The sequence below is a fragment of the Chlorocebus sabaeus genome, chromosome 17 (genome assembly GCF_047675955.1).
Source record: "Chlorocebus sabaeus isolate Y175 chromosome 17, mChlSab1.0.hap1, whole genome shotgun sequence".
Taxonomy (NCBI): Eukaryota; Metazoa; Chordata; class Mammalia; order Primates; family Cercopithecidae; genus Chlorocebus; species Chlorocebus sabaeus.
The window spans coordinates 8,707,881-8,733,444 of NC_132920.1; the positions used below are offsets into that span (position 1 = coordinate 8,707,881).

Here is a 25,564-nt window from a genome sequence, read left to right on the forward strand (position 1 = left end):
AGGCTTGAAGAACAGTGATTTCCATGTGACCTAGTGTAGCTTGGAAGAATGAAGTTCTGATTTGCAAGTAGAATCATTTTCTATTGTGGTAGACTAGTAAACTTGGAATAACAACAAGTATATGTTAAATAAATATAATTAAACAATAGTAAACATTAAATTTAGAGACTATTTTTAATGCTCCATTTGTATGAACTCACTTAATCCTCACAATAGCTATGAGGTTGTTTCATTCATGAGGAAACTACAGCACAGAGAGGTTGGTAACTTGCCTGAATTCAGAGTTAATAAGGATTGGTACCAGGACTGACGTTCAGGTCATCTTGTTCCTAAGCCTGTTCCCTAATCACGGCCAATGATGCAATGAATATTCTTTTTTTCTTTTTCTTTTTTTTTTGCTCACTGCAAGCTCCGCCTCCTGGGTTCATGCCATTCTCCTGTCTCAGCCTCCCGAGTAGCTGGGACTACAGGTGCCCACCACCACGCCCGGCTAATTTTTTGAAGTTTTAGTAGAGACAGGGTTTCACCGTGTTAGCCAGGATGGTCTCGATCTCCTGATGTCGTGATCCGCCCGCCTCGGCCTCCCAAAGTGCTGGGATTACAGGCGTGAGCCACCGCGCCTGGCAACGATGAATATTCTTATGTACATTTTCTTACATTCACGCGTACAAGGTGTTTCCAAGTGTGGCATTCTTGGCTGTAGGTTATACACATCTTCAGCTTTACTATATATTGACAATTTATTCTCTTTCTCCATATCCTAACACTTTTAAGCAACTTTTAATATTGGTCAGTCTGATGAGTGTGAAGAGTTAGATCATTGTGTTTTAAATATTCATTTCATTTATAACTAGAGAGTTTGAAATGTTTGCACTGGGTTTGGTCCATAGATTTGTAAGTTTTTTTTATTCTGAATACTAAATCATATTTTCTGTATAAATATCCCTGGACACTTTGTTCTGTTTCTCTGCTCTGTTTCCCTAGCCATGCCGTAATACACATTGTCATAGTTACATGAGGTTTTCCTCTTTTACCTCCTCTTCCTCCTCCTCCTCGTCCTCCTCATGCTTCTAAAACATTGTGTATCTGATAGGATGAATCCCTTACCCTTTTTGCCTTCAAAATAGAATTGATCATTTGTAGCCCTTTAGCTCTTTCATATAAACATAAAGATAAGGTTGTCAAGCTCTAGGAAAAAATTCTGTTGCATTGAATATGTGGATTAATTTAGGAAATTAGTTATGCTGATTCTATCCAGCCTGCTCTTTCTGAAAATGGTGGTAGTAAAATTAGTTGCTGAAGCTTTAATGGTTAATGAATCTTGCTGGTTTTTCTGTGACTGTTTGCCAAAATGGATTAACAGTTTCTAAAGTAACTACTTATGAGCATGACCTCTATCATATGTCAAGTGCTATGGCTAAAGTCTAACAAAATTTATTGTTGTTGGTGTTGTTTTAATAAATATTGAGGTATTTCTGGATTGTGTTTTTTATTGATGTGATTGTTGCTATTTCACTGAAGTAATATAGATGTTAGAGATATATGGAGTCACATTTGTACACTGATAACCACCATCTTTTAGCCAAGCCTGAGTGTTTGGGATTCTTTAATGACTTATTTGGCTCTAATTCATAAAGCTTAGGGTGATTGTGAGTCCAGGCCCTGCTGAGCTGGGGCCAAGTGTTGCAATGAATGTTCCAAACACTTGATGGTGTTGAACGATTCCAACTTAGAGACTGGAATGGAATTTTAGTATATCTATTTTCAATTTCTTCATGTTTAATATACAATCTAAAATTATGACAGTTCAGTTAGATATAGTCTCAGATAAACAAGTTTAAATAACCAAACAAAAATCTCTGGAGGAGTTTATATATCTTGGCTCTGCTGCCTTCAAAATCCTTGTGAATAAGAAACCAAATTCTGAGGTTGATACTTTTTCTTTAGAGTTATGAACATCCCGTTGTCGGAAAAACAGAGGTTACCATATATATTTCAATTGTTAATATTATACATATCACCACTTTTTCTTTAATCTTGGACCACGCTTTCTGAAACAGCCTCTCCCACATGCCAAGTATTGTATTTGACCTTTTCACATCAATTATCTACTTTGTTCTTCACAGCAATCTTGTAGACTACGTATCGATTCCAAATTTACAGATGGACAAATTTGGTTGAGAGGGGTTTCCTAAAGTATTATAGCTAAAAACAGCAAAGTTGGGTTTCAAACATGGTGCTATCAAATTCAGGTCTGTATTATTTTCTATCACCCCATTCATTCTCCCAGTGCCTGGCAATTGAATAAGAAAAAATAAAAATGATAAATCTATACTTTATTTTTGAATAGGTGCTAAAAAACTCCTAAAATTCAAAAGAGTTCTTTCTTTAATCCAGCAGTGATGGCCCAACTTGATACTGACTATTCTGCTGATTTTGTTAATTTGCTCAGAAGCCTAAATTATTTGCTAAAAAAAGATATTGCACAACTGGACATTCCTAATGTTAGTTACATCTGGAGGTGATCTCACTAAATATTACAGATTTGGCTGTGTGTCTTGGGGACTTTCTGAAATCCTAACTTTTTGCATCCTTGCCCTACAGGCACAGTTCATACGCTCTAAGTACATAGCCAGATTAGCCATAGCCATGACAAACAGGAACCTTTCCATTTAGGTTTTTCTCTATATTTTATTTGAACTTTGGAAACAGAAGGAAATAGATTTGAAAATAAGATATTTCAGGGATAGAATTGTCCTAGTTTCTATATTAAATGTTAAAATAACTAAAGACCCAAGAGATTTAAAAATGTTGTTTAATTTTCTAGTAGTAGAAGAAATGATTAACAGACCAACACTTTTTCAAAAGTTGATATAACACTTACATGAAAGAACCAGAGAAAAGATCAGAAAGGATGGCGCCAGTTCAAGGGGCTTAAAGAACAAACTCTCTTTTCATGTAGAAACTTTTCAGTGGTTGACTATAAGGAACGACAGCAAAGAAACAGAAGACAAATCCATGCTGACATGTTCTGCTGCTCCTGCATCCAACTACAGAGGCCAAAGTCTTAGGGTAACTTTAATGCAAATTAGGGTCCAATTTTGCAATTCCATTTTCACTTGAAAAGTATAAACTGATACAGTGTCAATATTCTTGTCCTAAGACATCTTCTTTACAGTGAAAAAAGAACTGTATTGGGTATCGGTGGCATTAGTGCTAATCCGGACCATCTCTGGCTCACTGTGTTACACAGGCAAGCCTATGCCTTAGATCTTCTGTAGTACCTGAGTTGAGGACTACTAGTGAAACTGCCTTATAGTTCAAAAAATGTCTCTGTACTGGATCTCTGGTTTTTTTCCAACTCTAAACCTTTGTGAATCTCAGCCTGACTGGGTGCTAGGGTAGGATTAACAAGAAGTTAATAACCCTAGCTAGTAGTGTCAAATTGTAAAATCATAAAACATCTCTATGAAATGAACTTTATGCAATAGTACATATCTCACAAAACACTAGAAAGTATAATTGGTTCTCTTTATCCAGAAACAAAGGACAAATTAGATAGACTAGAAAGATTTAGACTCATATGCCAAACACTAGCTAAGTTCAACTTCTGCTTCTTTCACACAAATACTGTATGACCTTAGAGGAACCACTTAATGTTTCTTCGTTTCCTGTCTGTAAATTGAAGGGACTAAGTGATGTCATTTAAATTCTTCAGCATCTAAAACTGAAACACTTCTCAATTATTTAATATGAAATGCAGATCAATTTTGGGAAACATATTATGGGTAGCTGATAATATAGGGGAAAGATCTAACTATATTGGAGGAAACCAAGAAATACCTAGCATTATAATTGAAGCAAGTTGCCACATAAGTTCTCATATACTTGGGCATAACTCTTCAAGCCCTCCTCAGCCTGCAAACATAGATCTTAAATTCTTAAGATTATAATAGATATCTATAAAATCAATTTGTTCAAGAGCTTTTCAATTTTATTGTTTAATTTGCTGGGACATTTTGGATAGCTATAGTTCACATGGAAGTTATTTAAAATCATAGGGTAGGCCCTTTTCAGGTTAACATAATTTATCTGTAGCTCTGCTTAGAAGCTGGGATGTGGATGATATGACTTCTATAGGCTCCTGCATGTCCTAGGAATATATGGGTAATTGGTTTTAGCAGTGCTTGAACAGCACATGGTTTCAGTATGGAGTAGGCAGAACTTGACCCCAGAAAAGCAGACATAATTTTTATTTTTAAGAAATAAGAGCACTTGAAGAAAGCCTGAAATAAATCCAGAGTTACTATCAACAAAGTGGAGGGAATCTTACTCATCACAGAGAAAAGTCAGGCTCATTAAAGAAGGTAATTATTACCTCTGACATACAGAACTGTGTGCTGCTTTAAATTAAGGTTCTTAACGAGGCATTTCATTGTATGTCCTTAACTGAAGGATTTAAGGAGGCCGACTGTCTTCCACAGTCAGTGGGAATGGGTGTTCTACATTCATGAGCTTTACTGGTAGAGAATATTTCAGGAAAGAATAGTTCAGGAATTTAAATACACTAATGTTCACACAATTTCTGAACAGATTGCTGGTGTGCTGAAAGTCCAACCAAGCTATGTGCTTAAAAATTTAAACTTTGCCACATGCTAATGATATGCTAATGAACTTTCATGTTAGGCAGATGACGAGAGCATGGTCTCTGTCCTTTTTCTGTTAATGTAATGAATGAACTTCGATAAGCAGTTTTAAGAGGAAGTTGTAAACAGGTTGTAAATGTTTACATGTTTCCCTCATTTTTGTTCGTTTATTTCACCTCCCTTGCTCAACAAATTTCTTTTTATTCTTTCTGTATTGCATTGTTTATAGAATTTAAATATGCTCTCATGCCCTTGCAAGATGAGAATTTGTCTTGATCAGCAAGAAGCAACTTTATCTCTCAAAGCATCCTTTTATCAAAAAGTCTATAAAATTTTTATTGAGTACCAATATCAGCTTCTCATGATGCTCATATACATAAACGTGTTATGTCTCGAGGAAAATAAATTGCTTTTCAGTGAATACGTTTCTTTAAAAAGACATATTTTACAGCTCTGCTTTTCCAAATTTGAAAATATCTCACCAAACCACAGTGCTATTATAAGAAATGAAATGGGGGTGTTGCTCAAATCTAAAGTTTGCATTCTGACTCTTTTTCCAAGCCTATAGCTAAACTCTGGAAAGCCTATAGCCCATTAACATGATTTCCCCAAGGATTTTCACCTGTTCCATCTAAGAGTAAGTGATAGTAGAGCAATTTTGTAACCTCATTTTCTCTATCAGAAGAGCAGTGATGTCTACCAAGCACCCGAGAGACACGCTAGTCCAACATAGAATCTATGATCTGTACCTACTATAGAGAAAAGAAGTCTAAATCTTTCTAAACTTTCTTATACGAGAGCGTTTGAGTGTGACCCATAATATTACCACCTGATTAAAATCCATTTCCAGTTAAATTACAAAGTCCTAGTGTTAATCACACGCATCTCACCATGGGACTTTCAAGGTGGGTTCATATCCTTGGTAAGCGCTCAAATGTTCTCTAAGGTCAAATATCCTGTGACAGGAACCATTATGTCAGTGTTTGACACTGACCTAGCTTTAGTCAGTTCCATCATGATGTCATGCTTAAAATATATGTTTAGTCTGTTTTTTAAATAAATACATCATTTTCTGATTCTGTTACATGCTATCGTTCCGATCTTGACAACTGGTACGGTCTTTATTCTTCCCTGCTTTTTTCTGCCTTGTTTACAGATCACAGAAGAGATGTCCTACTTTGGGCCATTTTAATTAATCCAGTTTCTCCTTATATATTTCACATGATTTAAAATAAAAATTCAAGATACAAAATTTCTATTAAATTTTATATCTATAAAATTTCTATTAGACTTTTAAATTCTCAGGGAATTTGGAGTTAAATATTTATGATAAAAATATTCAGAATCTTTTGTGAATATAAAGGAAATAAATCTTTTGTATGTTACATGTAATATACATGTTTTACTATAGTGCACATTATATATATTTAATATAAATATATTTTATATTTATATATTACTATAGTGTACATTATATATTTCTTACTATAGTACACATTATATATAAAACATATTTTTTACTATCTATTACTTATATATTTTATATATATAATGTGCACTATAGTAAAATATGTATGCTGCACATAATACACAAAGTAAATATTTAAGATTTTTATCAAAAAGTTTAATTCTACTAATATGTCATCCATTTACTTAAAATGATTCAGTATATTAGTCAATGGCCAGATCTTCATGTCTCAATTCTATGTAGGTAGTCAGAGACCACAAAGCCCAGAGAAAACATGCCTTGGATATGTTTTTTAAAGAATATTCCATTTAAAGCTGGGCACGGTAACTCATACTTGTAATCCTAGCACTTTGGGAGGCTGAGATGGGAGGATCCCTTGAGCCCAGGAGTTCAAGACCAGCCTGGGCAACACAGTGAGGTCTCGTCTCTTCAAAATACGTATATTGCATTTAAATACATATTCATAATTATTTCATTAAATTGCAATATTCAATCCCTGAAAGACATTACAGGTGCTCTCATTTTCCCCACAGCTCTTCATACCTACATCATGTACCTTAAAGCATGTATCGGTCACTTTTCTCACCTGTGAGTTGAAAGGATTATAGGACACATGTCCTTGTCGTATTTGGGGATTATTGAGAGAATTCCCTGGACAATGTCTATTGATCGTCATGGTTATCATGTAAAAGCTAATAGTTCATGAGGCTCTAGACTTATTCTAATCCTGATTTTATAGGTGAGAATATAGAAGTTCTACAGTTTAAGCTCAACTCAAGGTGAATATCCAATTTATCAATAATTTAAATAAAAGAAGAAAAGCATATGATTTAAATTTCATGATCCTTCACCTTCTGTTTTTTTTTGCAATAAAATAACTCTAGAATTATGAGCAAATGTAAATAATTTGATACAATCTAGTGTGTTCTTTCAAAACAGGAATTCCTCCAGTTATCAAACATACTAGTGAAAGCTCATTGTCACAGTTTTTGATGTTTGCACTTGGACTTAGAGGCAAACATACCCTTATAAACTTCAAGACTCTACAAGTCCTTAATATGAATTGTTTCTAAGGATGTTTTGACAACTAAGTTGTAGAGATATTAAAAAAAAAAAACTTTAGCATTAGTATTTAAGGGATCTTTTAAAAGCTTTCATTTTACACTTTTGTTACCTTCCAAGTACAAGCTTATGGCTGCTCATGTGAAGTTTGAGACAAGGCAAAGTAAACTCTCAAATCACCTTCCCATGTAACTGTACTTATTTTGGGCAACAGCTATGCACCTCTATTCTTAGCAGAGTCAGCTGAAGCTAATGGCTCTTTTGCTCTGAATCTTACCTTTCAGGACATCATTGACAATCACATCACAACTATCTTCAGATCCCCTACTCTCCTTAAGCATATTCAATTTCCATCACTGTGAAAACCAAATGAAATTCTATTACTTAATATTGCCCCCTCATGACTATCATGGACACCATACCTTTTTCTTTTTTTATTGCCAAATTCATAAATATTCCATAACTCATTGATTTATCCATTCATTCATTCCTAGATTCAACCACTTATTAAGAATATTAATTGGACATCCGACACTGTGCTTGGGCAGTGGGGAAAATCTTTTGGCTGCGGCTGTCCCTGCCACCAAGACACATAACGCAGTGCTCAGCACATAGTAAATGATTAAAAAATAGGAATTCTCCCACCTGCCCCCCATTCCGTTTTCTCTCCACATTCACCATTTTCCTTCATTGTTTATTTAAATTTATCAGCCATTTTTTTTTCTCTGTGTAACTAGCACATATGCAAAATGTGGACAGGTAAAAAAAATTCATCATTGTAATCATACAATCTTAATTACAACCCTTTATTTTTTATCATTCTTTCCAGGAGTTGTTTTTGGTGCATATATATTTTCATGTTGCAGCTTTATATTAATATCATGGTTGCTTATGCTAATGCATAATTGCTTTATCCTGTCCCAAAATCCAAACAACAGAGAAAAGTGTAAGTAATAGAGTAAAAATGAAATGCAATCCTATCATCGTAAGATATCATCTCAACCTTTCAGTGGTTGTGAATTTATTTATTTTCCTATGCAGGTATATGTAATTTTATAAGGACTGAATATTGTTTAGTGTTCAAATATTTAAAAATTATGCCTGTAATATCTGAAGACACTGTAAATATAAAACTTTCAGGGAATCAACCCTATATTGAGATAAGTCAAAGTTCCTCCCATTGGGTTGCCATTCAGTTTGATGTGCTCTTTTAAGTCGTTTTCAACAAAATTATAACTAGAAGTAAATATTTAAATATATTATTTTAACAACACAATTGGGTTAGTACTAAATGTATTTTTCTGCAGCCTGCTTAATATAACAATGTGTTTTCAACATAGTGCGATATTAATGCATTTAGATTAACCTCATTAAATGTATTCATTTTAAAATTTTTAGCTAAATAATAAATATAAATACACTTAAAAGCACCAACTACTATAAGGCTTGAAAATAAAAATAGCAGTTGTTGGTCTCATCCCTCTCTAACTTACTCCTCAGAAATTCTTTTGGACATTTCTTCTGGCACGAAAATCTGTTTTGAAAAATAACATGCATGCACTCGTATTTCTAGACTTTATTTTGTAAGTTGTTTATTGGTTTCTTACAACAGAAGAGTAAAATTTATCTTTTCTAAGGAACTCTCTAAGCCCCCTCATCTTCTTTCACCTGCCTGCCCTCTCGATTTCAATTACAAGTTTTGTATTAAATCACTAGTCCCTGTGTACAGTCTAACAACTAGATGCATATTGTTCATAGTTAAGTAATGCAGAGTACTACAGTTCCATTTCCTTTCTTATATTCTTCAGAGGTTAATAATTGTCTTTCTTTGTGTTGTTTTCTTATATTCCCTGTGTATTTATTACTGATTTATCTTCAGATTCTTTGACAACACTATAGCGTCCTTATTGATATGGTAAAGTTTAGTATTAAGATATTCACCTGTAAGCTTTCAAGCTATTTCTTTTCTCTGGGAGTCTAGACCTTGAAATTGTTAAAAAATGTATTTAGTGGCTACTACGGCAGATTTCTCGCATGCATATATTGCATAGTGGTGAGGTCTGGGCTTTTAGTGCACCCATCACCTAAATAGTGAGCACTGTGCCCACTGGGTCATTTTTCAACCTTCATCCCCCTCCTGCTCTCCCATGTTTCAGAGTCAGCATCTACTATTCCCTTCTGTATGTTCATGTGTGCCCAATGTTTAGCTCCCATGTATAAGTGAGGACATGCAATGTTTGACTTTGTGTTTTTGAATGATATCAGTTAGGATAATGGCTTGCAGTGCCATCCATGTTGTTGCATAAGACATGGTTTCGTTCTTTTTAAGGCTGAGAAGTATAGTGTTTTGTTTTGTTTTGTTTTGTTTTGAGACAAGGTCTCACTCTGTCACCCAGGCTGTAGCCTCAACCTCCTGGGCTCAGATGATTCTCACACCTCAACCTGCCAAGTAGCTGAGACTACAGGCACACACCACCACACCTGGCTAATTTTAAATTTTTTTTGTAGAGATGGGGTCTCTCTATATTGCCCAGGCTGGCCTTGAAATCTTGGACTTGAATGATCTTCCAGCTTTGGTCTCCCAAAATGCTGGGATTACAGGTGTGAGCCACCATGCCTGGCTGAAGTATGTATTTCTTCTTCTTCTTCTTCTTATTATTATTATTATTATTAAAGACAGGATTTCACTCTGTTGCCCAGGCTGGAGTGCAGTGGGACAATCAGTTCACTGCAGCTTCAACCTCCCAGACTCAAGCGATTTTCTTACCTCAGCCACCCAAGTACTTGGGACCACAGGCCCATACCATCATGCCTGGATAATTTTTGTATTTTTATTTTTGTAGAAACAGAGTTTTGCGGTGTTACCCGTGCTGGTCCCAAACTCCTGAATTCAAGGGATCTACCAACCTCAGCCTCCCAAATTGCAGGGACAACATAACAGGCGTGAGCCACTACACCCAGCCTGAAGTATGGATTTTCAATGACATGTTTTGCTGGAGTTCTTTCATTCCATGAGTTGAATGTTTCTTGGGCCTTTCAATATGATAAGAAGTGCTTTGGGTTATTTTTAATTCTGAGATGTTTATTTCCGTTATTTCTTTAAGGGATTTCTTCCTTCTGAGTTTGTTGCTCTCTCTGTCGCTCCTAAATTGATTCTTTTTTATCCAATTTTTCATTTTCATATATTTTTGTTTTATCTTCTGAGTTTTATTCTATTGTATCTTCCAGTCCTTAAGTAGAATTTTTGATTTCTCTTGTACTAGTTGGTAATTTCTGAGAGTAATTTTTTTCTGAATATTCCTTTTATTTAATAGTATTCTTCTTGGTTTCATGACTCTTCTCTTACTTTCTTACTTATGTTTCAAGGTTATCAGTTCCAGGGTTGTTTTGTTGTTCTTTTGTATGTGCTCATTTGTGTTTTTAGCTTTCAATTCCTCTCTTAATGGTCTCATTTTCTCTGAGTTCCTTTTCCATCTCCTTTGATCTTTGTCTTCCATGTTGGAGACTTTAAAACATGTTGTATGATTCTGGCTCTCCGTTCATATTCCAAAATGGTACAGTGATACATTAAAAGAAAGTCTTGGGCAAGTAAGTGGGCGTGATTTGTCGACCATGTAGAAACTCAGCCTTTTGGTTGGAAGCTTCCAAATGCCAGTTGATATAGGTATTTTCTCCTAGACTGGGAAATGTTCCTGGGGTAAACCGTCCGATCTCTTGCCTGTGAGAGCAGGGGAAATGGGAAGGAAGACAGTTTAAACGTAGTCTATCTGGCTGTTACGGCTCAGGGTACACCAGAGGGTGAGTACGTAGGAGGTGGGGGAACTTTTAGTTGATTAAGAAAGAGAGTTCATTCTCTCTCTTTCTGGTGCTTCACTCTTATGTTCAACTGTGTCTGATGTCTGTGAGCCCAGAGCTTCTCTGGTTCAAAGTATTTCCATAGTAAACGTCCCGTCTCCTGTAGGGTGGCAGAAATGTTGTTCCTTATCAGATAGGAGAGAGCATTTGGAATGTACAGTTTTTTTTTAAGTTTTATTTTGTGTTTAGTTGATACATAATGATTGTACACACTTTTTGGGTACAGTGTGATGTTTTGATACATGTATACATTGCATAAGGATCACATTATCCCTGCTTAAGGATATCCATCATCTCTAATCATTTCTTTGTGGTGAGAACATTAAAAATCCTCTCTTCCAGCTATTTTGAAATATACAATACGTTTTCGTTAACTACAGTCACCCTCCTGTGTAATAGAACAGCAGACGTTATTCCTCCTAGCTAACTGTAACTTTATACTAGTTCACCAACCTCTCCCATGCCACATCCGTCATCCCCACCCCAGCCTCTGGTAATAACTGTTCTACTCTCTACTTCTATGAACAACTCGTTTAGATTCCCCATGAGTGAGATCATGGGGTGTTATCAGTTCCCCTTTTCTCATTCCTATTCTATGTCTTTGCCTTTATATGTACCCACTGCCTCTAATTTTTGAGATATTCTGGAATTGCTCGGTGAAAATTAGCTTGCTTAACTTGCTTCTCATTTGGCCCTGCATGGAGCGGAGAGGCTGATACCGAAGCTTGCTATCATATAGCTATCAACTTTCCATTTTCCTGAGTAGTCTTGAAATCTTTCATCTGCTACCATTTTTTCTTCAATACTTTCTAATTTTGTAACGTTTTCTTTTTTCCTTTAATTTAATTTTGTAATGTTTTCCTTTTTCCTTTAATCCCTTTACTGTCATTTTAATGAAATTTCACAAGAGAACAAAGATAAATATCTGCATTCACTTTGACTAATTAAATAATTCAGTTCCATTAGTTTCTTTAATATTAATGATGGCATCTTTCTCCAAATCATTGCTTATTTACCACATTGATCTTTGATTTTTTTTTTTTTTTTTTGAGACCGAATCTAGCTCTGTTGGCCAGTCTGGAGTGCAATGGCATGATCTCAGGTCACTGCAGCCTCTCTTCCTCACAGGCTCAAGCAATTGTCCTGCCTCAGCCCCTCGAGTAACTGGAAGTACAGGCATGTGCCACCATGCGTGGCTAATTTTTGTATTTTTAGTGGAGATGGGGTTTTACCATGTTGGTCAAGCTGGTCTCAAACTCCTGACCTCAAGTGATTCATCCACCTTGGCCTCCCAAAGTGCTGGGATTTCAGGTTTGAGCCACCATGCCCAGTCTGATCCTTGATTTTTCCATGACACTTGGCATTACTTACGATTTACCTCTGGGTTGCATGATACTATAGCTTCCCAATTCATATTCTATGTCTATTTGTTCCTGAACTTTTTTTTAGATTTCTGTTTGAATGTCTATTCTCCAATATGGAAATTTTCAAAGACCATGTTTATATCTTTCTCAATTCCAAAGGTTTGAATGAGATAGCATATGTTAGTCACTTATTGTGCTGTGTAGCATAAAACCATAAACAATCTTGGAAATTACTTCACATAATCTTTTACTTATCCTTATCATGATACTTACAAACTGAATTGTAATTTCATTGAGGTCAGGATTGAAGTTTAATTTGCCTCTGTGTGTTTAACACCTAGAACCATGATCCATATGTGTATATATAAAAGCATATAATATGCATTGGCTGTTTGTAGAGGGAAGCAAAAAGAACAAGAAGAGACACAAGAAGAAAGGAATTGATGTCATTTGTAAAAATGTATAAATTAACCACGTAACATAAAAATAATCAGGATGATTTATTTGGCTTGCTAACGATTTAAAATAATAAGAAAACACATATTTTGGGAGAAAATATTGTCAGAGTTTTTATAGAAACCTATAGAGAGAAATGGAAAGTTTTATTCAGATTCATGGCTTTTACACCTTGTTAGCCTCACTGCTGTAATTAGTTTTAATCTCCTAGATTGTATAGCACAACTTATGCCAGTAATGCCAAAAATACACACACACACACACACCATAAAAACATGTAAATGTAACTAAAACCTACCAGAAATCATACATCTTGTTCAGAAGTGTTTCATTAAGTCAAATGCATGAAAAATAGGTAATTATATAAAATTTATCTTTTTAAAATAGAATTGAAATGACTGATAGAAGAGAATACAAAGGGACCCTCCCCACATTGATCGTCCCCATCTCCCGGCTTTTACCCAGAGATAGTCGTAGAATTAGTCCTTTAGGGCAGGAATGGGAAGGCCAGGCTCATCCATGTGAGGAGAGAGCAGGTAAGTTGTGGGGTTTTTGAGGGGAATCTACTGTTTCATTTAAAAAATGTCAACATAAAACAAAGACAGACAGACTATATAGGGGGCATTTCACATTTTATCTACACCTACCTAAAGCATTTGAGGATTATTGTCCAGAACTTGCTGTATGAATATTCTTTAGTTATTTCTTTTCCATGTATCCCTTTTCTTTGAGGTTTTCCTCAAGAGCAGAATGCTTCTAAGTTGCTAGACAAATTCTTGATCGCTCAATAAAGCCACCAGTCAGTATGTTTCCTGTCTCCCTACTAGGAGCAGTTTGAACATCTCTGTCCAATTTCTGGAATAAAACATCTGAGAAATGACAGTTCACAGTATCTGTTAAAACAAATTCTCTCTTCAATTCCTGGAATAAAACATCTGGGAAATGACAGTTCACAGTATCTGTTAAATAAATTTACAGGAATACTTAAAGTTCATACAATGTGAGATTTACTTCCGGAAACAAGTCATCCCCACTCATTCCTCATTTAACCAACCAGACACAGCCCTAGTGATGGCTTTCTGAGGATGACACAATGGAGGCTTCTCCAATATCTCTAAAATTGTTGCATGGAAAACATTTGGCAGCCTCAAAGAGTGGTCTTGTTGACCCCAACTGTATCATTTTACAATCATTTTTCATCAAAATCATTCTTGGTATGTCTTATGCCCAAGCAGTTATTTTTCTTAGCAACATCATGGTATGGAGGGATTCGCTATGGGATAGGTCCTGAATATTCTTGCTTTTTTTTTCTGATTTCACTTTGAAAAGAGGTCCTAGAATAAATTCAGTCTTGCTCTTTCAAATAGCTTCCTCAAAAATAAAAATAAAAAAATCTTTTAAGTCTGCTTTTCTCTGCACATGGCCCTCTACACAACATCCACAGATACAGTAGAGACATAGACGAAAGATGGGTGTAACCAAGAACAGAGAGATATGTATACCAATTTCCATAAATATCAATGTATCAAATTTTATAGATCAATAAGGAAGCGTGGGCTCCAAGGTAGGCATTATCTTTGGCCTGTTGATTGTCCACTGGCAAAGTCTGTAATTTTGAAGTTGTATTAACAACAACAGGTTGTTGCATCATCGAACACAAATGAATGCATCCGTTTAGAATATACAGGAGAAGACCATATATTTCTGAGGAAGGGGCTCGAAGCACTCTCTCCTGGGGAATTCAACTTCATATCAGTGAGGTAAAGTGGATGTAAGAAAAATGCTGTGTGTGTGGAGAGCATTAAGAAAGGTCATATATTTCAAAAAAGAATATTGTTTACAAGGAGTGTTAATAGGTTTCAGGGGAAATGTTAATTTTTTTTTTCCTGGATGAAATAGCTACTGTAAGTTTTTAATGGTTAATCATTCATTCTTGAATTTTTATATTAAGCATTTCATATTACTTTATTGACTTAACTTTTATGCTCTTCTTCATTTTGACAGTAAAGAATGACCAGGCAACACTCTTTGAAAATTGGAGACCATTTGCAGCTGCTCTCTGTTGAGGAAAGTGAATAATAGGGTGCCCTCAAGGAATTGCAAAGGTATCACTCAACAGAAACTTTTGTGTCTGAAGAAAACTAGATCATTTTATCATGGTAGGCATGCTGATATGTTTGCTTTAATAAAATGCCATATTTCTGCCTTTAATCTCTTGTCAACCCGCTATTAAAAAGCCCCAAAGTGCATGCGTGCAGCACATGTAAACACTTGTGGTTTTGAGGTTACCACAAAACATACTAATAAAGCATGTAATTTGTGTTTTGTGCACAGACTGTAATAATTTATTGAGTGGTACAGAGAAGCTAGAAAAGGATTTTCTCTAACTTTTGCCAGCAAGTCAATTTAATTTTAGTGCTCTATGCAGAAGTACATGTATACACATGTTCTTGTGATGACATCGTGTTTAAAAAGCATTAGGAAGCCTGCATAACAAAATGAGACAAAATATAAATTCATTTTGCACATACTGAGGACATTCTACCAAGCATGCTAATGTTCCTCCTATAAGCTGAGCAGCTGGGAGGTGTGGCGTATATTCTTCCACAAAGGGTTATGTGTGTGTGTGTTTGTGCGTGCGTGTGTGTGTGCATGCTTGTGAGTGTGTTGAGCACGTTTGTGTGTGTGTTGAGCACTGACAATACATTAGCAGAACATAGATCAAGTAAATTCAAGTAAATTAAGACGTATCATAATAGCAAGAACTTTGATGAACTTTATCTACATTATCCCCAGTCCCCCTGGGGCAGGAGGGCAGAGAACAATGTTGTTCCTTCTTTTATGTGGAATAACAAAATGCACAATGGTTGGATCACTTCTAGAGGATCCTAGAAGAGCTCATTGCCAGACTACAGCTTCCACCATGATTGTTTGGGTAGCCAATTTATCTGTTTACGTAAGATCCTTACAGGTAGAAGCTGTCAGGCTGTACACCACTTAGCTTTGTTCTCTCACTTCTTCCCTTGTGAGGTTCCTTGCACACAACAAATCGTCCACACAGAAACATAATTTGAAAGGAAAAGGCCTTGAGCTTATGGAAGACATACATACCAGTTTCTGGAAAATTCTGTGAAATTCTGTAGTTGGAAAATTATTCTGTGAAGTTCTGTGCTTCATTTTCTCAAACAAAAACCACATTCAGTTTAGAAATAATGTCTGTGCCCAGAAGAAATGGGTATTAGATACTCATAATGTGTTTATTCCAAAAAAGTGCAAGATTTCTCTCCTGGAAAACAATTCACCACTCTCTATGCTTCTTTTTCTTTCTGAGGAGGCTTATCTATACACATATCAGTTTTCAATGCACAGACAGATCTTCTGTGGTTCACAACCTTTTACATTTGAGGGCTAATTGAAATGAATCCTTTGTGCCATCTCTCAGATACAACTCACTCTTCCACGTTGTTCATTGACTAAGATCTAATAAACCAGTTCCAATTCATAACTAGGGATTATTGAACTTTCTGTGGCCATTGGCTATCACAGAGGCATTGTGAAAATCTCTAAGGAGACAAGTGCACAGCAACCTGGCCCGGAGGGTCCTCTTATTTGAAGTAGAACTCAAGTTGGATCCAATTATGTAAGGCTGATCCAACCAAGAAAAGAGTTTTCTGCAAGAGATTAAGCCAATTCTCCAGACCTCTAAGGAGGAAATCAAGATCCTTGTGGCTGTTTGATCACTTCTGTGATTTGAATGTCTTCATAGTTTAATCATTTGCTTACATGAGGACATTGACAGAGAGAAGAGATGAGGGTAGGGGAAGAGAGGGAAGGGAAAGTGAAAAATAAGAAGGAAAAGGAAAAGAAAAAAAGAAAATAAAGAAAGAAAGAAGAGAAAAAGAAAGAAAGAAAGTAAGAAAGAAAGAAAGAAAAAAGAAGAAAAGAAAAGAAAGAAAGGAAAGAAGGGATGGAGGCAGGAGAGGTGGGAAGAGAGGAGAGGCGAGGAGAGAGGAGGAAGGAAGAAAAAAACAAAGAAATTGGTCAGAAAACCATGTATCATTAAAATGCTTATCTTGCACATGTTGGCTGGTACTAGTTTTCTAGTATCAGAGGTACTGGAGTCAATGCTAATTTTAAAAAGCCAGGAACCAACATTTTCAAACTGTTAAAACTTATGATTTGGAAGACTTTTTGATTGGCATAAAACATAACAGATATAAAAAGTAGAGATTAGCTATTTAAATAGCTAGGTTAAAAGAAGCTTAATCAGGGCTCTTTTGCTTAGTAGCCTTTTTAATATTTATCTGTGGGTTTCTCAGCCCCACATGGATGCCAAATCATCTTTCATGATCAAATTTAACTGATCAAATTTCTTTTAACATACACACAAAGATGGGAGTAGGGTGGGGGCACAAATAAATACAAAAAATTTAGAGTCAAAACAAAGTTAGTTCCCAGGATCATGTTTTAAATCTGTAACTCTGTAAGGTTGCAAATGTTCATGCATATCACACTCACTTTATTTTATTTGAATGTGGTAATCAAAACATTTGTTGAAACATTTTGGATAAAGATAGGCAGGTTTGAAGAATAATGGTAAATGTGAATCAATTTAGAACACCAGGATACACTATATTTTAAGCTAAAATTACTTACATATTAAAAAAGCACCCATTACTAGCTTTTGTAATGCTTTCATCTTTGTTAAACAAAATGTCATACCTAAAGGTTATAATTTCTATTTAAAGAGATGAACGCAAAATGATTATGTGATTGCAGTAGAAACCATTGATATCAAAACACACAGTATTCACATCACAGGACACAATCCAGTTTGTAACCCACTAAATATACTCTACATAAATGTAAGATCTGTGACAACCATTTTTTTTCCTCAATAAGAAGACTGAAGGAAAGACAATAGTACTTTTTCAAAAAAATTTCCCCCTAAGCTTATGTGTACATATTTCCTTATAATGAGCTCTAGAACTAACAAGAGTGAAAATCCCAGAGTTAAGAAGTCGTAAGTTCAGGCTCCCATGAGTTTGGGTAATGACAGTGATTTGTTAATGGTTTACACTAATCATTGATCTTTTATAAGAATTTCTAAGTTCAATATTTTAAGATCACAGCTTTCCACAATTTAAGCTTAAAGAGATGTAAAATATTTACATATAGATTCAGATAAATCTGGAATAGATCTTGTTGACTGTGACCTCTGAAATACAATCACTAGCTGTATTTTTTAGAATGTTATAATTTGCACTTGTTCAACTTCGTGCATACCTTTTATATTCAAGGTAATCATTGATTCTGAATGAGCATTAAAAATAATCCTAGGGTCTGTCAGACTTTGAGCCTAACTAGTTCAAAGTATCAGTAAATTGAAATGCAAAACCTCCTAAATTCTGATATTGAGAAAACTTCATGAATTCATACATTAATTCAGTCAGTCATCCATGTGGACTTGGTAGGTTCTACATAAATATATGCTGAATGGAAGAATGAATGAATGAATAAACTTCTATGTGTCTAGTGCATAGCTCTCATATGTGAAATGGTCACTAACTCTGAGAGAGCATGAGACAAAAACATTCTAGTTGCTGGTGATTGTGTAGTAAGCATGAGAGATGAAATTTCTTACCCTCATGGAGCTTACATTCTAACGATGAAATTTCATCAAAAATATTTACTCATTTCAAATCAAACACCAAGGTAATTGGGCCAATATTCTTTTCTTATTTTCTTTTAGAACTCTCATGGTTTTCTTTTCTTTTTACCAGGAACAAGCTGCGGATGACTTGAGATTAGTATCTGCGCAGGTGCCATTCTCACAGCGCATGCCGTGAGAATGTTGTGGATGTGTGCTGCTACTCAGGCACTCACACTTGTCCATCCTGTTTCTTAGGGGGGCATCTTGCCTGTAAGATCAGAAAAAGGAATTTCTACTTAGTATTAAGAAATTGAAACCAAAGTAGAAAATATTCATCCATTGCTTTCCCCAAACCATTCTTCTGCCTAGAAATGTCAACAACTTAACCACATGCAAATGCCCATTTGTGGACAAATGTGTACAAAAGGCGTTTGGGGTTCCTCTCTTTGAGACTAGATTAAAGCTGTCCATATAGATAGAGAAGAAAACAGTTTTTCTCTGTAGCACCATACTGCTGCTTTGTATATTTTCTGATAGAGTAGCATCAGGTCCTCTGGCTGCTTTATTGAAATCCTATTTGACTTTTCTGACAAAGACATTTGGTGTGCAAAACTCTAGTTAGAGATTTCAGTGACTTGTATCACCAAGACCATCAGCATGTAGTGAAGGTCCAGGCTTCAGACATGGGAGGCACACTGAGGAGTAGTTTTATTTGCAAGAGGTATTAGGAATCTTCCTAACGAAGTTCACCTTCGGGATGGGAGAAATCAAAGCACAGACCATAGATCCAAGAAAAATGGCTTCTGATCAGAAAGGGTGATCTGAGATTAGGGGAAGATGTGTCATCAATATCATCCCCTGGTCCAGCCCTGTGAAATCGCAGCTGAGTGGTAGAGAAATATCTATGAAAAAAATAGTAAAACAGAAACAAATGTTTCTGTCTGGCAGAAAGGCAGCTGCATGCTGTCAAGGCCATGTAGAGGGGACATCACATGTACATGGTGGCAGCAGGATGTCCCCAGGTAGCAGAAAGTCATAGGTGGTTCATCAGAAGCCCCAAAGAACCAGCCCCTACTTGTAGTTGTCAGTGGCTGTGGTAGGACTGGCTGTAGATACTTTGTGGTTACACTAGATTGGTGTGGGAACAGCATGACCACAAGAAAAATCTGGGTTGATAGCCCCAGGGAGTTGGAGCAGAATATTAACAATAGTAGCCAGTATCTGAGTGCTGCCCATGTGCTTGAAAATGTTCTAGGTGATTTACCTTTATTAACTCCTATAATTCCCAAAACGACCTCGAGTTAGGTCTTTCTATTATTCCTATTTTATAGACAAAGCAATGGAGTCACAGAAAGGTTAAGTAACTTGCCCAACGTCACACAGCAAAAAGTGGCAGAGCCACAGTTTTAATCTGGGTAGAAAATGAAAATAGATAATGCGTATTCCTAGGATTTGAGAAATGTTTGAGGTGAGGGGGAAAGAGCATCAGAGGGTACTGAAACGGACTGGAAGAGTGTGAACCCTGGTGGGTTTTTGTTGTTGTTGTTTTTAGTCCTAAGTTAGTGGCATGAAAGCACTGCCCTGGAAGCGATGGAGCAGCAAGTGCTCTAACCACATGGAACTCTTTGGGACCTGCACTTCAATTAGCACCAAGAGGAAAAGAAGAGAAGAACAAACAGGTCTAAAGCTCCCACTGAGCATCAGGCACTGGCCCAGGCGTGTGCCAGGGACCCTTTTCATCTCTATTTCATAGTTTAGGAAACAAACTCAGAGAAGCCAAGCAAATTTCCAATTTTCACACTTGTAAAGTTGCAGAAACGGGATTCAAATGCAGGTCTGACAAAATCCAAAAGTCATACTTTTCTCAGAGTATCACATTGCTTCTTCCCAAGACACACACTAATGGGGAAAGGGAGGGTGTGGATCCGGTACTGTGGTTATTACCTGGCTGACAAAATTATCTGTATACCAAACCTCCGTGAAACACAGTTTATCTGTATAACAAGCCTGTACGTGTACCCCCGAACTTAAAAGTTAAAAAAATCTTAAGATGAAAACATGAAATTATCCATACAACATATTAAATTGGAATTTCACTTGAATTAAACATTGCTCAGGATGCAATTTATTGAGATTTTATTCCTCTATTTGTTATATAATTACAAGGAATGAAAATCATGAGCAGTGTTTCAAAGCATTCATCTATTAACCAGGTTTTAACCAAATGCATCTCTGGTTTTAATCAGGCCAAGGTCAAAAGTTAAATAAATTAACTTGCCCATATGCTTAGGAAGCACTTTGAAAACAAGACCATAACTTTTTTTTTTTTTTTTTTTAAGGCAGAGTCTTACTCTTGTTGCCCAGGCTGGAGTGTAATGGTGTGATCTCAGCTCACTGCAACCTCCTCCTCCCAGGTTCAAGCAATTCTCCTGCCTCAGTCTCCTGAGAAGCTGGGATTACAGGCATGAGCCACCGTGCCCAGCCAACCATAACTATTCTGTAGAAACTGGTAGAGTTAGTCAAAACCACTCATGCACAAAGCATACTATCAGATTCGCTCACAGTGAGTTTCCTAAATGTTTATATTAATTAAATGGTCTGATGCTGCTATAAAATGTGTCTCTTCTTCTGTCTTTCTTAGCCTCCATACCATGCTAGATGTCAGCTAGGAGTGCTCAGAGGGCAGTCCCTGATTTTAATGAGTTGTATTCTGAAAGTAGTTTAGAAATGGAATTCATTGTTTCAGAAAATAATTGTTATAAACATAGGTAAATATGAAGCTAGTTCACTTAATTTATCTGACAGATTAAGTGGGCATAGCAGAAGGAGTCTGAGGAAGTTGAGAAGATAAATTTGGTTTCATGAGAACAGGGTTTTGAATCTCTGAGAGAGGGAACGTTGCTCCTCTTTCCGAAATCATATATTATAAGCCTCATTTGTGAGTAACAGGAGTATTAGCAGTCCCTCTCTAGCTCTTCTTGTGTGCCAGACACAGTTCTAAATCTCTGTTTTTATTCATTCTGCAGCCGCACCAGACCAATCTGGTTCAATTTTTATGTAACAAAGTTGTGAATTTTTTTCAGCTGCCATGGACCCCCAAGTTGAAGGTCGTATAACCTCAGCCTGCCCAAATGAACCAAGCACACAACCACAGGGGGAACCTAAGTGTTCCAATGGGAGAGCTGGAAGAAGGGGGACCAATTTAAGAAGTGCACACCATGTGGCAGGATCCAGGATCCAATCAGATTGAGCCCTGGGGTCACCCCAAGGCAGGATCCAGTTGGATCGTGCCTCCTGGCATCACCTACTGCAAGATCCAATCAGATCCACCCAGTCCCCAGCCCAAGGATACGGATTTGAGTATTTCCTCCTGTTTCCTTGCCAGTCGACTTGCAATAAAGTTGTTTTCTTTTTTTTCCCCTCTAAAGTTGGTGCTGTGGTTTGGCCTCTATGAACATTGGGTAGGAAGCTCACTGATTGCTTCGTAGCAATTCCTACAACAATTTTCTGAGGTAAGGACTGTAATTGTTCCCATTTTACCAAAGAGAAAGAGGAGACACAGAGAAGTTAAGGGATTTGCCCAAGATCACACAGCTGGTAAATGGAACCAACTCGACTCACATCAGGAGAGGAAGGTATTCAACAGGCAGACACCCTGAACTCACGGCTTTTAGCATATTGTGACCATCCTCGATGAAGGGAAAAGGCGAGATTAAGAAGCATCTCTCTGTGACGATCCAGAAGACTATCTGAATAAGCGCTGGAGGTACGACAGATTTACTGTCCAAGGCTCAGAGTTTCTAAGAAACTTCAAATGGTAAGGTAGTAACAATCTCAGGAGAAAGCCAAAAAGTGTAAGTCTTCATGGTGAACTTCAGCCTACAAAGATCATAAACACTCGGCCATACATTGCTGGGCGCAAATGTGCTATGGCATCATGACTTTGTAATAGATTTCTGTAAACATATGTTAAATGTTCTGTTTCTCTTCCCTCCGCTAGAACTTTAAGGCTACCCTTTCCTATTACATTTCTATAAAAACTCAAAGGTAGATTCTTATCTTTCACCAGGGAGACTTTTGGGTATACAAATAATAGTCACAGCCATGTGTGTTTGATTTATTGCTCAGGCCATGGTAGTGTTGTGTATGGCCATTGGTGTTCAAGGTTTAAGTGTTGCATGCTTCCTAGTGGGACTATATTTTGAGTACACTTCTTGCAATTCTTTTTTTTTCCTCCTTTTCCATATTTAATCTCAGATGATACCGTAAAAGTAACCAGCTGCAGAAACAGAAGAGTGTCCCAAGTCCTATGGAGTGGATAACCTGAAAAGGCTGATAGGATCTTTTTAGTCTCAGTGGAGCGAGGCTGGAGGGCAGTGTTTGGTTTGGTGTATGCTAACCAGAGTGCTTTCCTTTCATTTTCCACCAGAGTCAGTCCTGTGACGTGGAGTACGCAGTGTGCTGAAATGGGAGAAACTGTCTTTTTGATAGGTCTTATGTGTGAGCGAGACTGGTTTGCTTAATTACAAAAACGTGATGATGCCAGAGATCTGATAAACTATCGAGAGATTGAAAATCAGGTTTTGGGCATATCTGTTTCCTCTGATGCCTTTAATTCTGTTGGAGCAACATGGTATAGATAGGTTAATCTGGAAATGCCTGTAGGCAAATTCAATCCTTTTCTTAGTTTCTTCCAAATACTAGGATCATTTTATACCCATGGATTATTTGTGCAATACTTTTCCTCGGTAAGTTAGTTAATGAAAGTAAAACCTCTGGAGAAACTACACTTATATCTTGTTTCTATATTGATCCATTTAATATCTTTTTCCTCTCCTTTTTGGGAACTTAATCCAGTAGACGGTGTTTTTGTCTGTGACAGCATGGTTAAAATAAATCTCAATTTGAGGGGAGGGCAACTCCGCGGTAATGACTTGTGTGATTTAGAAGTGGCATCAAACATTCTGCCTTTGTTCCTCTATTTGCAAAAAGGATCATTCTTGTGGCCCTTGTGGGAAAGAGGGCAATGTGTTATACATCCATGATAAAACGTACTTGCCCAGTACCTCCCCATTTCTCCGCTAAGTCTATTTATTCATTATTTCAATAAATATTTGTTTTTGTATTCCAATCATGTACCAAGCCCTGTGCTAGGTATTGAAGGTATGGCATTCTGTATTTTTTCAGGTAAGATAGACAGATACATAGAGCAAATAATAAGCTGTCAGGTGTCTTTGCAGGAAAAGCACAGGGGACCCTAGAAGCACGTGGCGGAATTTCATTTAGCAACATAGAAAAGGAAGGGTGGTAAGAAATGAGGCTGGAGAGGGTCTGAAATGCTATGGCTGGGGGAAGACTTCAAAGAGTGGAACAGGAAAGAGGGACTTAATCATATGTACAGTTTAGAATGCTACCTCTGGGTCCAATGTGGAGAATGGTCGGGAGGAGATGGATAGCTTTAGGGTGCTTAATACTGATTTTTGTTGAATAGTATACCCTTCAAAGCCTAAAAACATCAAAAATCCTACCAACCCCCACATAAGTCATTGGAAATGGATTCTTACCCTACTTCATTTTTTATGAACTTTTTAGGAAGAGCCTATTTTAGGGTTTTTATATTATCCATGACGGCAATAAGGAAAGATTCTCCAGTGAGAATCACTCTTCCATAGGCTTATCTAGAATTATTTTTTATCATCATCATCATCATCATCATCATTGTCATCATTGTCATAGTCTAGCATAGATAGTCCCATAAATAGGAGAGTTGCCTTTTGGAGAAGATCAGCCTTGGTGACACAATGCTCAGCAAGTTTAGTTATAGCTCCTCCCCTTTTACTCCTATTCATTTAAATATTTGGAAGGGCAGCTGAAAACAGCAGTTTTAGAAGACCCCTCCTCCAAGTCTCGCACAATTGGAAAGGTTTCTCTTAGTTATCTTGCCTTTGCCAGCTGGTTTGTTTCCTACTGCCTTATATATACCACATGTTTTGATACAGTGTATTGCTGGTTCGTTAGGTGTCTGCTGGAATCCATGTACTCTCTTTGTCTTTCTTTAATTTAAGTCTGGCCCCAATCATATCATGCTATTTTCATTGTTTGGAGGTGCCAGCCCCTGGTTGAGCAGCTCCAGGCCTCACTCCCATCCATCCTTGATAAATGAGGAAACAAAAAACCAAAGAGGCTGGTGTAATAAGACTTGAAGAAAATGCCCGTTCCTTACCCTTTTTTTTTTTCTATATCAGCCTAAGCTGTTTGTGTTCTCTGATATTCCTTTTTCCCGAGACAGAAGTGAAGGAAACAATCAGATTGTGAAGATTCAAAAACAATACAAACAGAATACATTTAATAGAAAGAAAACAAATTCCTCACAGAAAATTAACTGTCTCTGAAACTTTCTAGAAATTGTCATAAAGAATTTGGTTATAAACAGTAACATTTACTTAAGAAATGTAATTTTAAGGTTTTTTTAAAAAAATGAGTATGGGTTTATTTTATTTAAGGCCTTGTATGTGCTTCAGGAAAAATGATTTTGTAACTTAAAGCCAAGTAAAGTATAAATTAAAATACTGACTTTTTGATTGTTTTATTTACTTTCTTAGCCTGAATAACTATGTATCTATCTATCTATACACATACATATATAATATATACATATACATGTATATGTGTGTGTATATATATAACTGAGTAACTTTCTACATCTATCTAGATAGCTAGCTATTATATAATACACTGATGACTACTAATAAAATCCTGAGGTTTAAAATAGAAGTTCTAGGACAGTTTCATATATATTCATTCATTGACTTACAACATAAGGGACTAAGAGCTTTCTAAACAGAGGAACACATTTGTGGAATTTAAATATTCTACTTACTTGTTTTACATAACTATTTTACATGTATACGGTCCCTGAGGTATTAGGAAACATGAAGATTATTTAGTATAACATCACCAGATGGATGAATACCTCTATAACAGTCATAAGAAGAGGTCATCTCACTTTTCTGTACATACCTCGTGATGTAAAATGTGCCATCTCTCTTGAAAGTAGATA

At 36.5% G+C, this 25,564-nt stretch overlaps 1 long non-coding RNA gene across 1 annotated transcript in view; it reads left to right on the plus strand.

The window, feature by feature from the left end:
• LOC140708818 (uncharacterized) overlaps positions 1-25,254 on the plus strand; it is a 357,070-nt gene extending 331,816 nt beyond the window's left edge. Inside the window, exon 5 of the long non-coding RNA XR_012089023.1 lies at positions 14,856-25,254. This is a non-coding gene — a long non-coding RNA (uncharacterized lncRNA). The remainder of the gene's footprint in view (positions 1-14,855) is intronic.
• The last annotated feature ends 310 nt before the right edge of the window (positions 25,255-25,564 follow it).